This window comes from Mixophyes fleayi, chromosome 2, assembly GCF_038048845.1.
Source record: "Mixophyes fleayi isolate aMixFle1 chromosome 2, aMixFle1.hap1, whole genome shotgun sequence".
NCBI classification, from domain to species: domain Eukaryota; kingdom Metazoa; phylum Chordata; class Amphibia; order Anura; family Limnodynastidae; genus Mixophyes; species Mixophyes fleayi.
Window position 1 is genome coordinate 328,924,685 of NC_134403.1, and position 14,501 is coordinate 328,939,185.

At 40.0% G+C, this 14,501-nt stretch overlaps 1 protein-coding gene across 2 annotated transcripts in view; it reads right to left on the reverse strand.

Moving 5' to 3' along the window:
- SEZ6 (seizure related 6 homolog) overlaps positions 1-14,501 on the reverse strand; it is a 455,419-nt gene that overhangs the window by 69,190 nt on the left and 371,728 nt on the right. The window lies entirely within an intron of this gene.

Genomic DNA, 14,501 nt, shown 5'->3' on the forward strand with positions numbered 1-14,501 from the left:
ACTTCAGAATTTCAACATATACCTGCAGTGTAACTGGTAAGCAGCTAGTTGTAGTACCATATCAACTCAAAAGATGGCAGTAAAGGACAATGGTCTGCACCAGTGGAATGTTTGGATATGGAAGTTCTGAAAAATTCATTTGTCTAACGGTACCACTTGACCTGACGAACAGAATAAAACTCCTTTAAGCTTGTCCTAAAATACATTCGGTCAGTCATAAGTGTATAACCAATTATTTTTCTACCAAAATACAGTACAATGGTGTCTGTAAAATCAGAGATCTATCACAACCTAACTACATCTTTTGACAAATGAACCTGCTAGTGCCCAGTCCAGTATCAAGCTACAATTATATCAATCAGTTAACATGGGCAGGCTGACAGCTGAGCAAATAAACGTTAGAGGTGGAGAGACCACATTATCAGGGACATGCACATTTCCATTATATTGGAAACAGGTTCACTTTCACCAAAGACAGCGAAGACCGAAAATATACCTACAGAGCTTAATGGGAAGCAGACCTCTCAAGCATTAGTTTTTACACTAAATTACTTTAAAAGTATCATTAAAAGCACACTGTGCGCTGCGGTATTTTTGTAGGTTCATGCCCCTTTGGCACGGTTGAAATTACACCAAAAATGTGCATGTACCGTCTACTATCCATGCAGCGGGATTATTAGTTGTGTGAGCAGGTTTTGGAATGGAATGTGTCTAAATTGAGAATAATTGGCTTAAAGTTCTGAACAAATGGCAGAGAATAAGCATGAGCATGAGAATAAGGACACTTCTTTAACATTTTACTCTCTCCCAGGGATAAAACATACGTGCATTTTTTAAGATTTGTTAGTTGTTCATTATTATTGTTCATATCCTATTGAAAAACATGTCATTTAATGAAGGCTGTCGAGTTATTGGGAGTATTGAAGCCAAGTGACAGTCTATGGATCAAGGTAAAATATCAATGCAATGCATTACAGTGATGGAATCTGCTGTGAGGATCATGCTGTTCAGAAAAGTAATTGTGAGTCAGCCCAGCCAACAGGCCCTGATAAGGACCTGCGAGGATCCCAGCTACATAGAAGGTAAGTCACTCATTCTTCACACTGAGAGGGTAGGTACTAACCTCAAGGACCCAAGGAAAGGTCGAGCACTCTCTTATAGGTCAATAAACTTCATGCTTTTAACATCTTGAGCATTTATGAAACTGTACACATCATCCCTTTTAATACTAGCATAGTATGTTTGTAAGTAACACACATACATGATACATCACACGCACAAACGTACAAATATATGAATACAGAAAGACACACACAGGCTGGGACACACTACACTACCAGTCTTTTCAACTGCACTGAATGGGCAGCTCAGCAGGCATAACTCACCAATGCAGGCCCCCACCCACCATTTGCCTGATCAAGCTGGCACGGTGGCAAGATCTTCGCCTGCTTTCCTCACCCAATTCTGCATCTCATTTCCCACCCTGTCATGGTAATCAAGGGCTCAAGTAACTTGTCCACCAGTGGTGTGTTGCCCTGCATTACTCACACTGGGCCTCATTCATCTGTGGATCCCTTTGAGGAACATTTTGTCTATACCAAGAATAGAAAAAAATACATTTAGGTTCCATCTAGCGTCCATTTATTATAGGAAAACCAATCCTCATAGAGATCAGAGATCAGAAGATCAATATTATGTTGTCTGCTTAAAGCCACACGTCTAAGTGGCCAAACATTTACGTTCATCACATTAGAATAGCTGCAAATAGGTTTTTGAGCAGGAGGACCTATTATAACCCACAAAGTCTGTGATAGCAGCTTCTGATTGGTTCTCCTACTTAGACTCCACCCCCCGCTGCAGCATCACACAACATTGGCTTTCAGTAGGGATTGTGAGGAAAACCACAGAGCCACAGAAATTATTTGCTTAGAGCAGCCCCCTGGGGCCCTGGGAAGTGGAAAGAACAAGTCATTTATATAGTGATAGTGCAGCTTTAACCTAAATACACCTTTTAGTGGATGCTCTGACGTGCACCACCCCTCAGCCAAACCTTACACAGTAAAATAAAATAAATTATTCAGCTGCAGAGCAAAAGTAGTTACTTAAGTATGGGGATGTGGCCTAGTATAAGTTGTGACGAGAGACACATTATCTTCTAATATGTTTTAATTGGAACATCCTTGAAAAATAAGCAGAGGAATTACTTTAGCCTCATTGAAATATATTAAACAACAAGTTAACCCGTGTATGATATTCATGCATTCTAGTCAAATAAAGCTACTTAAGGTGTTAAAAAGGTTCTTGTCATGCATTTGGGCATAGCCCAGGCCTCCTCAGGGGAAGAGCGTTACTTCCCAACGCAAGCGCTCTTTTTTAACGTGGTTTTGTCCACATGTCACCACCTCATCATTTTTCTCCATCACCTCACCCTTCATCTTTATCGCCACATCTATCCAGATGTCTATCCAGACACAGGGATCTCTCTCAGCGGTCCTGAGTATCACACTCCTCTCACTCTGTCACCCCCGGCAACCACCAACCACTCCCCACTGTCACCCCCGGCAACCACCAACCACTCCCAACTGTCACTTCTCCTTCAAGAAATATATATTTTTTTTAAATCTTTATAAACACTTTTAACAATTAACAAATTAAATTAACAAATTAAAAACATCTTATTATACCAAATTTCAGCCCTTTCTGAGTTTTTTCCCCCACACACACTAAAAATTTAGTAGGTCAGTGTATAACTCCGCCCAGCAGGTGGCGCTGCAGCTTGGTTTTTTTTTTTTCACACACACACAGACTAACACACGCCACTAGGCTTATATATATTAGATACTTTTCCTTACTTTTCCTTAAAAAAAATATATAATTGACAAAACTACTAATAAATGTAAGCAGTCTTTATAGTAATTTTACCAAACATAAGGCAAAAAACATTGATGAGTTAACATAAACTTGTTACATAAAATGATCATCATATTAATGTATTCTTTATAGTCTTAGCTATTTTAAAAGCTTTGTACAAACCAATTTATTTTACACTGAAGAGCTCTATTGGGAGTGAACCAGAACTCTTTGTGGATGTTTATGTTGTTTGGTGCCACTTGAATGTTCCAGCTATATGAAAGACAAACACAAGGGAATATAAAATAATGGAACTGAAGCTAGAGATGTACTGCCATGTGCGGAGTACTATTTAGCATTCCCTGAACCAGGAGGGCTTTTGTTGGCAACATGGTGCTCAACACACTATCATAAAAATAAATAAGATACCCATTTTAGCGTATGAGAACGGAAAATATTCTTAAAAAGGTTTTTCACCAAAATGGACAACTAAATAAAAATTAAATTATCACCATTCAAAATTACTTGTGCTTCTTACTGTGAATTTCTGTTGTAACTTTGTTAAAACATAAAGATTGATTGTTTGCTGCCCCCTCAACCAAAACAAGGAAATAAACATCTCAGCTGCTCTTAGCCACTGGCCAAAATGTTAGTTTATATGGGTAAAACAAATAGCAAAGATCATTATTACTTTACAATGTCAGTTACCATCCTTAAATCCTGCAGTGATAGCCCTGACCCTGTGCTGGAATCCATAAATCTGTACAGAAAACATCTCTGCAAGACAAATACTTATGTTCTGGCTTCTGCAATATCCTTCCACCCCAGACCCCCCTGTCCATTCTAATGTTATTCAAGATAGAGCCGTTGTGCCCACTTCCTGCACAGTATTAGATGTATCTGCTTTAACCAAAGGGGTTTCAGAGAATAGAATAATGATCAGATTTTGTTTATTAGGTGCTTCAAAGTGCATCACTTCAGTAAGGGCTTCTCACCCTACTGACAATGGATTCTATCTCCCAGACAGAGCGATAAACAATTGGAATAGCAGAGAATTTTCTGTGCTAGTGAATTGCAGTCAGTACTGGGTTATTGGCAAGGAAAGATAGCAACCTAGGGTACAAGGGAGCACGTCACACCAGGTTTGAAGCTCCACCCACTACACAGGCAGGCGGGGGTCCCCAGGCACCCCCTCTCCCCTCGGCGCCCTGACTACACACATAACTGTAATCATATCTCTACTTATTTGAACAAGAGAAATACTAAGTAGTATTTCTTGAACCCCCAGTCAGCACATACTGCTCAGGGGCGCACGGAGGATTTTTAAGGAAGGGGTTTCCCCTCCACCCCAAAAAAAAAAAGCGAGAGAGCTGCCGCGCATGCACTCCGTTTCAGCAGCACTGTACTATACAGCAGCCGTGACGCTGTCAAAGAAGCGTCTGCGGCGGTGCTGTATACAATACAGCACCGCCGCCGATGCTTCTTTGACAGCGCCACGGCTGCTGTATAGTACAGTGCCGCTATGTAGGGCACTTTTTTAGCGGAGGGGAGGCCCCCCCTGTGTGCGCCACTGCTGCTTGTGCAAGTTCTCCACAATGCATACCTTGCACATGGGCTTGTACATTGGTGTCTGGGCAATGGGGGCTATAGAGCACATTTAGCTTAAGAAACAGTGGATTGGGGCAGTCCAGAAATACAGGTTTTAATCATAGTGGAGTACAAAAGTCTAATATTGCTCAAGAGTTTAATATTTGAATGAGCAAAAGATTTGTGATAATACTAAATACATTTCAATATTTGCACAATATTGTACATTAGATGTATCTAGGTTACCCTATTTTCTCCCACCTCCAAGGTACATAATTAAAGCGCTCTGTAACAAAAATCAATTATTTGGCTTACTACACTCTACCATACATGGGAATCTATCCAACAGAAATATTATAAATTATATATTTTGATAAAACTCCATTAGAGAAATGATAGATAAAAACAAAAAATGGTTATAAGGTGACTTTAGAAACATTATAAATTCTGCGACGGAGAATCCTACATAAGGTTTCCTCTGGATTGATTTCACATTATAAATTCCTAATTTGGATATGTACTATTTAGTACTATTTAGTGTTGCATATTAAGCAACCAAAATTAAATAAATATAAATCATTAAAAAAACCTCTATTAAATATGTAGTTATCTGAAGTGGAGTGGTGTATGAGACCAACAAGGGAACATTGAGACCAACAAGGGAAGTGTCTGGCAAATGAACGATTGTTTTGTGTTAACTCTTTCATCTCTGCACAGACTACAATTTTTGGAAAACCCTGGCACGCCAACGTGCAGCACTCACTCTTCTCTGATACTGTTCATTATGCCACGATTTCTAACCGAGATGCTTCTAGGAGATCCCCCAGTGTCTATAATTGTCTGTTGGCTTGTCCCTGCTTGAGCTGTAATCTTTTCTGTTGTATGTCCTAATCTCCTAGCCTGGATAAGGCCGGGGTTTTGGGAAGCACGAGATTTGCTGAGGATTTGCGGCAGGCTTGTGAGGTCACCATGTCTGAACCCTGCACAAGGCTCATAAAGCTAAGGTTGTCCTAGATTTCTGCACAGATGACACTGAACTGGCACTAACAGACAGTAATATAGGGTTAGGAGCAAAGCAAAACAGAGGAGCAAATCTGCTCTTGGACAAACCATGATGCAACGCAAGGGGTACAGTTGCAATTTTTTTTTTTTTTGCATGCAATGAATATAATGGCTGCTTCTGTATGTAGTCAAATTGCAAATTTGTCCTTTTTTTTGCGTTGCTCTCATCTCTAAAATGAGGCCCATAAGGTCCAGAACAGTACAAATCTGTAATGTGCAGGAAATCGAGAGTTTTCGCTGCATTGGGGAACAGTATCACAATGATGGCGATTTATGAGACACGTTATTACAATGTGGACTGTTCATGGCTGGCGGACATGGCCAGTTACTGCAAGAGTTAATTCGCAATGGCCCACCGTTATAGCCCGGCAAGTGCCAATTAAACTGATCAGTGCTTCTCTTAAACCTCATTTATTGGAAGACATAAGTTAAGAAGCAGGATCTCTCCCTCTGTCATTGTGATATATTGATATTTATCCAGCCAGGTTAAACACTCAATTGGTAGCAGCCAGCAGCTCAATAAATGCCATTAGAGGAAGTAACCACAGAAATGTTGTAAATCCCCGGAGGGGAAAGGCAGGGAAAGGATGCATATGGCAGGGCTGCAGGCAGAACAGCACTGAGTGACAGGAGGAGGCAGAGAATGAGCCATTAAATCTAAATACATCTGCTCATAAGTTCCTTTAAGGTTTGAGAGATCCCTGTGGATCACTACTCCCCTTCCTTGATCTCAGAGTATAGCCCTGAATGTACAAGTACAGTATAAATAAACTGAATGCCTGGTCTGTTAAACAGTTTATATTAAGGCAAATGCATTTGTTGCAGACTTGTGAGCAATTTGAAATGCCAAACAGTTACCCTTTAAAAACATTTCTGTTAATGCTTTGCCTCTTGTTCTAAAACTACTTCAGTCCTGCATCGTATTACAACGTTATTCCTTTTATTCTGTCATCAACAACAACAAAAAAAGGCATCGGCACCTTTATTAGTGAGACGTGGACTCCTAAAGTTTTTGTGGATTTTTTTTTAATATAAAAAATATATCTCTTTGCTCAAAAAATGGTTAAGGGTAACTTGAGAACAATACTCCAGTACACAATTTACAGATTACAGTCAATCATTTAATTAAGAACCAGTGACATCACTGAAGCACAATTATATTTATTACATATTATGATGAGGTTGGTATTTATAGGACATTTCACTACAGTATAGCTGAATTAAGTGTCCAATTTTATTGGCAGGATGGTAAGAACAACAGTTTGTTCACCAAATAATGACATGTAGCCATTCAAAATCCTTGCAACCATGTCTCTGTCTAGACATACATCTTCTGCCTAGTCACCGGCCAACTAACTAGCTTTGGTGACTACGCCCACAACAACCAGTCTTTTATTCTCGTCCCAATTGATCAGTAAAGAAAATAACAATCTAACTACAGCCATGTGGTGCACCTGTGTGTCTGAGTGCTGTATGAAAGCATGAATGGGAATTTAACCCAGCCTGCAGCCTGTACCTGCAGACTCTTTGGGATTTCACCTATCTTTATGCAGAAGAGGTGTGGCAAGTAACCTTCTTTGTCACAATATGTTAATTAATAGTGAGCTAAATTTTATGAAAGAACAAAAATTAAAAGAACAAAAATTTAGTAAAGTGTTAAATGATAGAGGTTAGGTATCTTAGGGAAAAACTACTGCCAGAATGAAATTAAGGCTCTATTGAAGAGACACGCACCGCTTCTTGTCAACAGGTGGTATTGCTGAGCTGGTCCTTTAGTTCTTCTTTTTAACTCTGTGACCATATATTACATTGAGCAAAGAACATTGTACTAATACACACAATAAATCTACTATGACAATAAGCGGGGAATTCAATTGTCCGCAGTCCCGTTGGATTGTCGTGTGATGAGGTTTTGGAGGATGTTAAGTACAACAACATCCAGATTTTTTTATCACAACTCATAGAGGTGTTCACTCCATGTTTACTGAAATAATGTATTAATATGAGTAACATGGAGAGGATGTGATATTAATGCTTTAATCGCTCAAGAGTATTTTTAAATGCTAGGGGCAGTGTTTTGGACACGTGTCCTAAGCGCTCAATGAAAACGCTCTCCATTTGTAATACATTATTTCTTAGCAGACTCTGTCACATGAGACCTTTAAAGAGCTCAGTATAAGCTGTGAAATTTAGAAGCACTGTACTTCTCCAGCTGCCATATGAAACACTATTAAAATTAGATATTAGTGCCACAATCATCCCACAAATCCAGGGACTGTCTCTCAGCCACACATCTCCTGACAGGGCTGATCCCCTTACATTCATCCCAATATCTAGGGACTCTCTTATTGCAACCACATTGCTCTACACAGCACCCTCCTTTCTAATGGTCCTCTAATTGCTGGGTTTTACATGTGGTTCACTTACACATTGCTTCTCCTAGCCACCACATTGCTCATGCAATGACCCCCTGTCCCCTTCTATGGGGATGATTTTCAGGGGGCTCTTCATGTGGGGCTTTCTCCCCTCTGACTGCTCCTCAAAACTGGGCTATGCTAAAAATCTCCCCCATTCTGTACGACACATTCTTAAACTTGGGGATTTGGTTGTGGAACTTTTCCTGATTTCTTGCATTACACTTCACATAAGACTATCATTACATTATTAGCTCAGGAAGGGAAAGAGACAACAGTACTAATTTATTATCACACTTGTGCACTTTATAATACTCTGTCAATCTGTCTTGTGCATTTAGAATGTGCAAAAAGGATTTAGGATGTGATTAACCTAATACCACTTTCATACTGCCGCCCCTGCAATATCCCGGGTTTTTGAAGCCGGGTTTTTGCAGGGGCTCGGAGCGTCCCAGCTCAGAAACACCATTCATACTGCACCTTGGACCCGGGAATTTCCCGGGTTGACCCCATTCATACTGCACAAGTCTGTGCCCTGGCAATTTGCGGGAGTTATCACCAGAACACTTTTCATTGGCTCAAAGCTGGAATATGGAAAAATCTCTCTCTCTCTCTCTCTCTCTCTCTCTCCCCCCGATAAATCCAGGGTTTGAAAACCCGGGATTTTTCACTTGTACCATTCATACTGCACCAAGACCCGGGTCGTTTGAGCTCACCCTGGATTTTGGTGCAGTATGAATGGGGTATAACTGGCTTCAAAATTATGGAACTTTGTTCAGGGGAGGACTGTCAAATTGTGGCCCGGGGGGGAGGGGGGGGGGGGACAAGACTCGACTCAGCAGCCTATTAGGAACATTTTAAAGGAGAAAATATGCACGTGGCCTAAGGAAGCCGACTGTGGGACCCCAGAGTCCAGCCTGCCCCTGCCTTTATTCTGTACAAAAACGTTCATGCAGGTCAGCAAATAAGCAAACTCATTCAAGTTTATTTTACCTGTGCCAATGTTAGCATTAAACATCTGTTTTGTGCAGCATCCGGTTAATAATAATTACACATACAGATGATCCCAACATACCCATATCCCAAATTATATCATAATATATGCCCATTATATAAGATCCACCCACTTTCCCTCGACTCCAATACTATTGTGTTGTACAACCATTATCACAGATGATTGACGGACTGAAGCAGTGCTGTGGGAGGGAGTAGAGGGAATACGGGACAGAGACAAAGCATGGATCTATGCTAGCTGCGTTCAGCTGGTCTAAAGATTGCAGGGGACACAAAGCTGCTTCCCGGGTACGACAGAATGCAATGTAGAGCATAGCAGAACTAAAGTCATCTAAACGTGGAAAAGTCCTTTCAGTTATGATTTTTCAGCTGTTCATGACAAGTACAATTTCAAATGAGTTTTCATAGTTCTATAGTTTACTTAACCTTTTGAAATTCAAATGAAATTTTATTTTTATTACAATTGATTTTCTTTTGTATTACACCACGTTTTACTTTTATAACCCCTTGACTTTCTAAATTGTAAATTACAGATTTTTTGCACTGCCTTGAAATATCTCTGACTCCTGACACTTATCATTACTGTATTACACATATACTTATTTATATCATAAATCTTCGATCCTCAGGTTTCTCCAAAAGAGGTTGAACATGAATTATAAGGAAGAAACTGTTTTTTGGGTTATTTTAGCAATCCACTCCCAGACACTAGTGAAAAGGGTATATTGAGATTCCATCTATTCTCTCCACCCAGCACGCTGCATTACAGAGGGATACTATGTATCTCTCTTCCAATAAATCTTTGAGGAGTCAGTATGTAGTTAATGTCAGGACAGGGGAGGGTGAAAGGAGCAGAGAGGATGTCAATTACCCCAGTTGGAGATATTGCCTTAGGCTTAGTGTGCTGTTTAGCAACCTTGCACTGTTATTGGGCATGCTGTATCTTTATATTACTGTACTGTATTGTATTTTTCCTGTTACTGTCATGTTGATATACTGTGACTATAAAATATGTATATAAGATACCGTGCCACTTTTCTATTCCCAAAGAATTAAATATTATTTAGCCATGTGTGAAAATTAAGTACATTTGTACTGCTTCCATATTAATAAAGAAGGTAATTTGAGCCAGTTGCTGCTAATCAAATGCTCTTCATGTAGTTCTATCACCTTTATATAACTCTAGCTACCCATTGGTGGTTGATTTTCATATATATTAAAAACAATATGAACAATATGAAACAGCATATAAAATGCAAATGCCTCTTGACACGCGGCTGCGTTAATTATGTTCATGAGGTCATTACAGGTTACTCCATTGACCTTAATGCATTAAATGCAAATAAAAAGAGCAGGGTGCTTTAGAGAAAAACTGCATTGTTTTGAAAGCAAGTAAGATCGCAAATGCGTAACTGGGAACAAGGGTTTACATTTACAGATCCGTTTCCACGTGTTGTATTAGTAAAAAGTTACCTCCAGAGATCTGCAGGCCTCTGTCAGTACAGTAAATGATTTTACCATAAGTATAGCTTTCATGGAATTGTAGCCAGGAGAAAGACCCCTCTCTCAAAAAAATCTGAACTGTACGGCTAAGTTTTGCAAAGTTGCATCTGACTGAAATACAAGACTTCTGGAACAATGTCTTCTAGACAGATGAGCCCAAAGTGGAGCTGTTGGTCTTACTGGCCTATTTACTATAGGAGGAAATCCTATTTGTCTGACAAAAAAGGGTGATTGCAACTGAGATAGAACTTCTCCCTAGCTATCAATGGCCCCCCACCAGCACTTAGATTCTCCACCCTTCTCCCTATTTAACAAGAACTGCGATACGGTTTTACTGAAAAATTGCAGTGATCAGAGGTTTTCTATCGCTGCAATAAGCAGTGATAGAAAACTAGTCCTATCGCTGTTTAGTAATAAAGAGGCCTGTCAATAAGAAAATTGTATCACCATAAAATATGTCATACCAACCACCAAGGATGGTGGTGGAGGGGTGATGATTTGGGTCTGTTTTGCAGCCACAGAGAATGGATGCCTCATAACCATCGGGTCCACCATGAACACCTCTTTTTAACAGAGCATTCCAGAGGAAATTATAAAGATATCTGTCCAACATCTAAAGCTTGGCTGACATTGGATCCTGCAACAGGACCATGATCTTAAGCACACTGCATTTTTACAACTGAATGGCTGAAAAAGAAAAGAAACAGGGGTCTGGAATGGCCAAGTCAAAGACCAGACCTCAACCTGTTGCAGGACCTTCAGAGAGCAGTGAATACATGGATGCCCTCAAACATAAACTGAAGCAGTGTTGTAAGGAGCAGTGGGCCAAAATTCCTCAGATACAATGTATAATGTATATAAACATTGCTTTTTAAAAAATGTTGTAAGGTCAGTAACTCTCTAGTTGGGTTGGAATAAGCAGCAACCCACCATCCCCCAAGAATAAGCCAAGTCTCAGATATCTCACTGTAGCACCTGCAGTAGAACACTGCCTCCATTCTTCCAAGGGAAATCTTTTGACCAGACAGCTCTGAATTACACCACCCAGCAGGCAGTGAGAACAGCGATCTCAGAAGGCAGCTGCTTCAGCTCTCTCCTTATCAGTTAGATGGATGACTGAGATGGGTTTGACTTGGCAGTATCACAAGATCCTGAGAGCTGCTGAAGCCAACGCAGTGACAGGAGAATGCAATCTGCAGAAGAAAATGACACAAGGACAAAGATCTATAGACTCCTAACACCTATGCAGTCAAAAACATGGCAGCTGGAAAGGAGAAATGCATGGGTGGGGGCCAACTCCACATCCTCTATTAATATTAAAGGACCATCGATCATGAAGATTATTATGTAAAATAAAATGTACTGGCTCATAATGTTACAGAGCCCTGTCAAAGTGAAAATTTAGTTCATTCTTTATATTCCCTGCCTGGTTAAAAGCATAGGCATAGCACATTTGGCTAAAGTGATGATGGTGATATAGGAAGGATACTGATAATCACCCAACACTATTGGAGACATAGAGATTCTGTATAAAAAAAGTTACAATTTTAACACATCAGGGGGTGTTTATTTTCTGTACGCATTGCGGCACAGTGGATAAAATGTATTTCCAGCGATTAAAATATTAAATCATTTGTAGCAAGTTTGAAAGAGATACCTAACGGAATGCACAGTTTTAGAAAGCTCCAAAATGGAATCATATTTTGGGCAGATCCCAAATAGAACACAAAGATTGAGAGAGATCCATCAAGACTGAGAGAGATCCCAAAAGAACACAAAAGTAGAAAAATATCAGTTTGGTGCACAAGCAAGGTCAGACCCTGATTTCTGGCAATATCTGAACCTTTCGAGTAAAATAGTGATGAACAAAAAAAGACAGTTTTCCAAGGTACAAATAACCAGTCTAAAAACATAGGGCTTGATCCATCAAGGGACGTAAACAGCGATTTTGTACGTATCATCGGCAAAATCACTCTGCACAAGCCAGAACGCTGCCACGTTCAATTCATCTTCGAACGCAAAGGGCCCTTACTGCAGCCTACAATTTCAGGGAGGGAACTGGGCGGGGAAGAGGCGTTTGGCCATAATCAATGTACAGTAAGGGCGTGCCAAGCTCAAACGTACACAGCAGTGTCCGATCCAAGCTCTAGACATCTCCAAAGTACTTATCTCTTGCTCCAGCTACAGGGCTAGTCTAAGTTACGCTTACTAATGACGATGGCTGTGTAGGAGTGCTGTAACAGGTGTTTGCAATCATAAGCAACTGTAAAAATGTATTTTATGTACATTAGACATTAACGATCTACACCGGCATTATCAGCGTATGAATCTTCAGATCCGTTCCTTGTTGAATTTGAGCGTGAGCAGACCCAAATTACTTGCAATTTAATGTCGGTGAAGTAAATTGTGCTTTGTGATGTCAACTTTTATAAAGTTTTAAAATTGACTTGTGGGATTTGAAATGTAATGATGTTGAAGCATTGTTTCTATGTCCTTGAGAAGTATTCCTTTTTATATCTTTTTCCAACCATGAAAGACAGGGGATGATACTAATGTACGATATGTGAAACCATTATGCTTATGTTACTGCATAAAAATGCTTGTTTCTTTTGCTTAATCACAGATCTGCTCTGTATAGCTAGGTCTCCATGCTGGCGCGAATGAAGCGTCATAACTTCAGATGTGTAAAGACTGTGCTGTCAATGTGGATTGAGCTTTGGAATAGACCATTTTTTCAGATCCCATTAGGGATCTCTCCAGAGAGAATGTTGTGAAACAGTTTGAAAATTTCGCTCATCTCTAATTATGAGAGATCCCTAAATGAACACGAAGATTGAGACAGATCTGTAAAGGAAAACCAATCTTGGGAAAGATCCCTAAAGGGACACCGATCTTGTTATGTTCCCTAATGGAATACGAAGATTTATTACTATACTTCTTTACACTATGCTACAGTCTGAAATGTGCTCCATCAGTGTTCCTTTAGTTTAGTCCACATACACTGCCAAACTAAATCTATATGGGCAGCACGGTGGCTAAGTGGTTAGCACTTCTGCCCTACAGCACTGGGGTCATGATTTCAATTCCCGACAATGGCCTTATCTGTGTGGAGTTTGTATGTTCTCCCCGTGTTTGCCTGGGTTTCCTTCGGGTGCTCTGGTTTCCTCCCACACTCCAAAAACCTACTAGTATGTTTTTGGAGTGTGGGAGGAAACTGGAGCACCTGGAGGAAACCCACGTAAACACGGGGAGAACATGCAAATTCTACACAGATAAGGCCATGGTTGGGAATTGAACTCATGATCCCAGCGCTGTGAGGCAGAAGTGCAAACCACTTAGCCACCGTGCTGCCCCAAGTACATTACATGACCTCCTGAAAGTCACCTCAGGTTATTGGTAAAGTACACTGCATGACCTCCTGAAATTCACCTCAGGTTATTGGTAGAGTACATTGTATGACCTCCTGAAAGTCACCTCAGGTTATTGGTAGAGTACATTGTATGACCTCCTGAAAGTCACCTCAGGTTATTGGTAGAGTACACTGCATGACCTCCTGAAAGTCACCTCAGGTTATTGGTAGAGTACATTGTATGACCTCCTGAAAGTCACCTCAGGTTATTGGTAGAGTACATTGTATGACCTCCTGAAAGTCACCTCAGGTTATTGGTAACTGCATGACCTTTTTATACTCTGGCTCATCTATCGCACTGAAGCTGCTCTAGGAGAGAGACCATTCATTGGAAGTATATTCTTGTTAAGACAAGTAGCTCAAATGTCACATAAAAATACTTGGGGTTTAGCATTTTTTTAAATTTCAATTTATTTTATATTACTGACCACAAAAAGGAAAAAAATCATCAAATCCTTTTTAAGTAAAGGAAGCTGTGTAAACACAGTGAAATATTATACAAAATGTTGTTTTCAAGAACATATCATAGCTAATTTATTTCTGCAATGTTTTCTTTGCTGCCATTTCATCTGTAAATATTTAATTTATTGCCATGGGTTATTCATTAATAAATTAAATGTGCTTTTAAATAGACATTTTTTCTACCAGTAAGTTGTTTAACT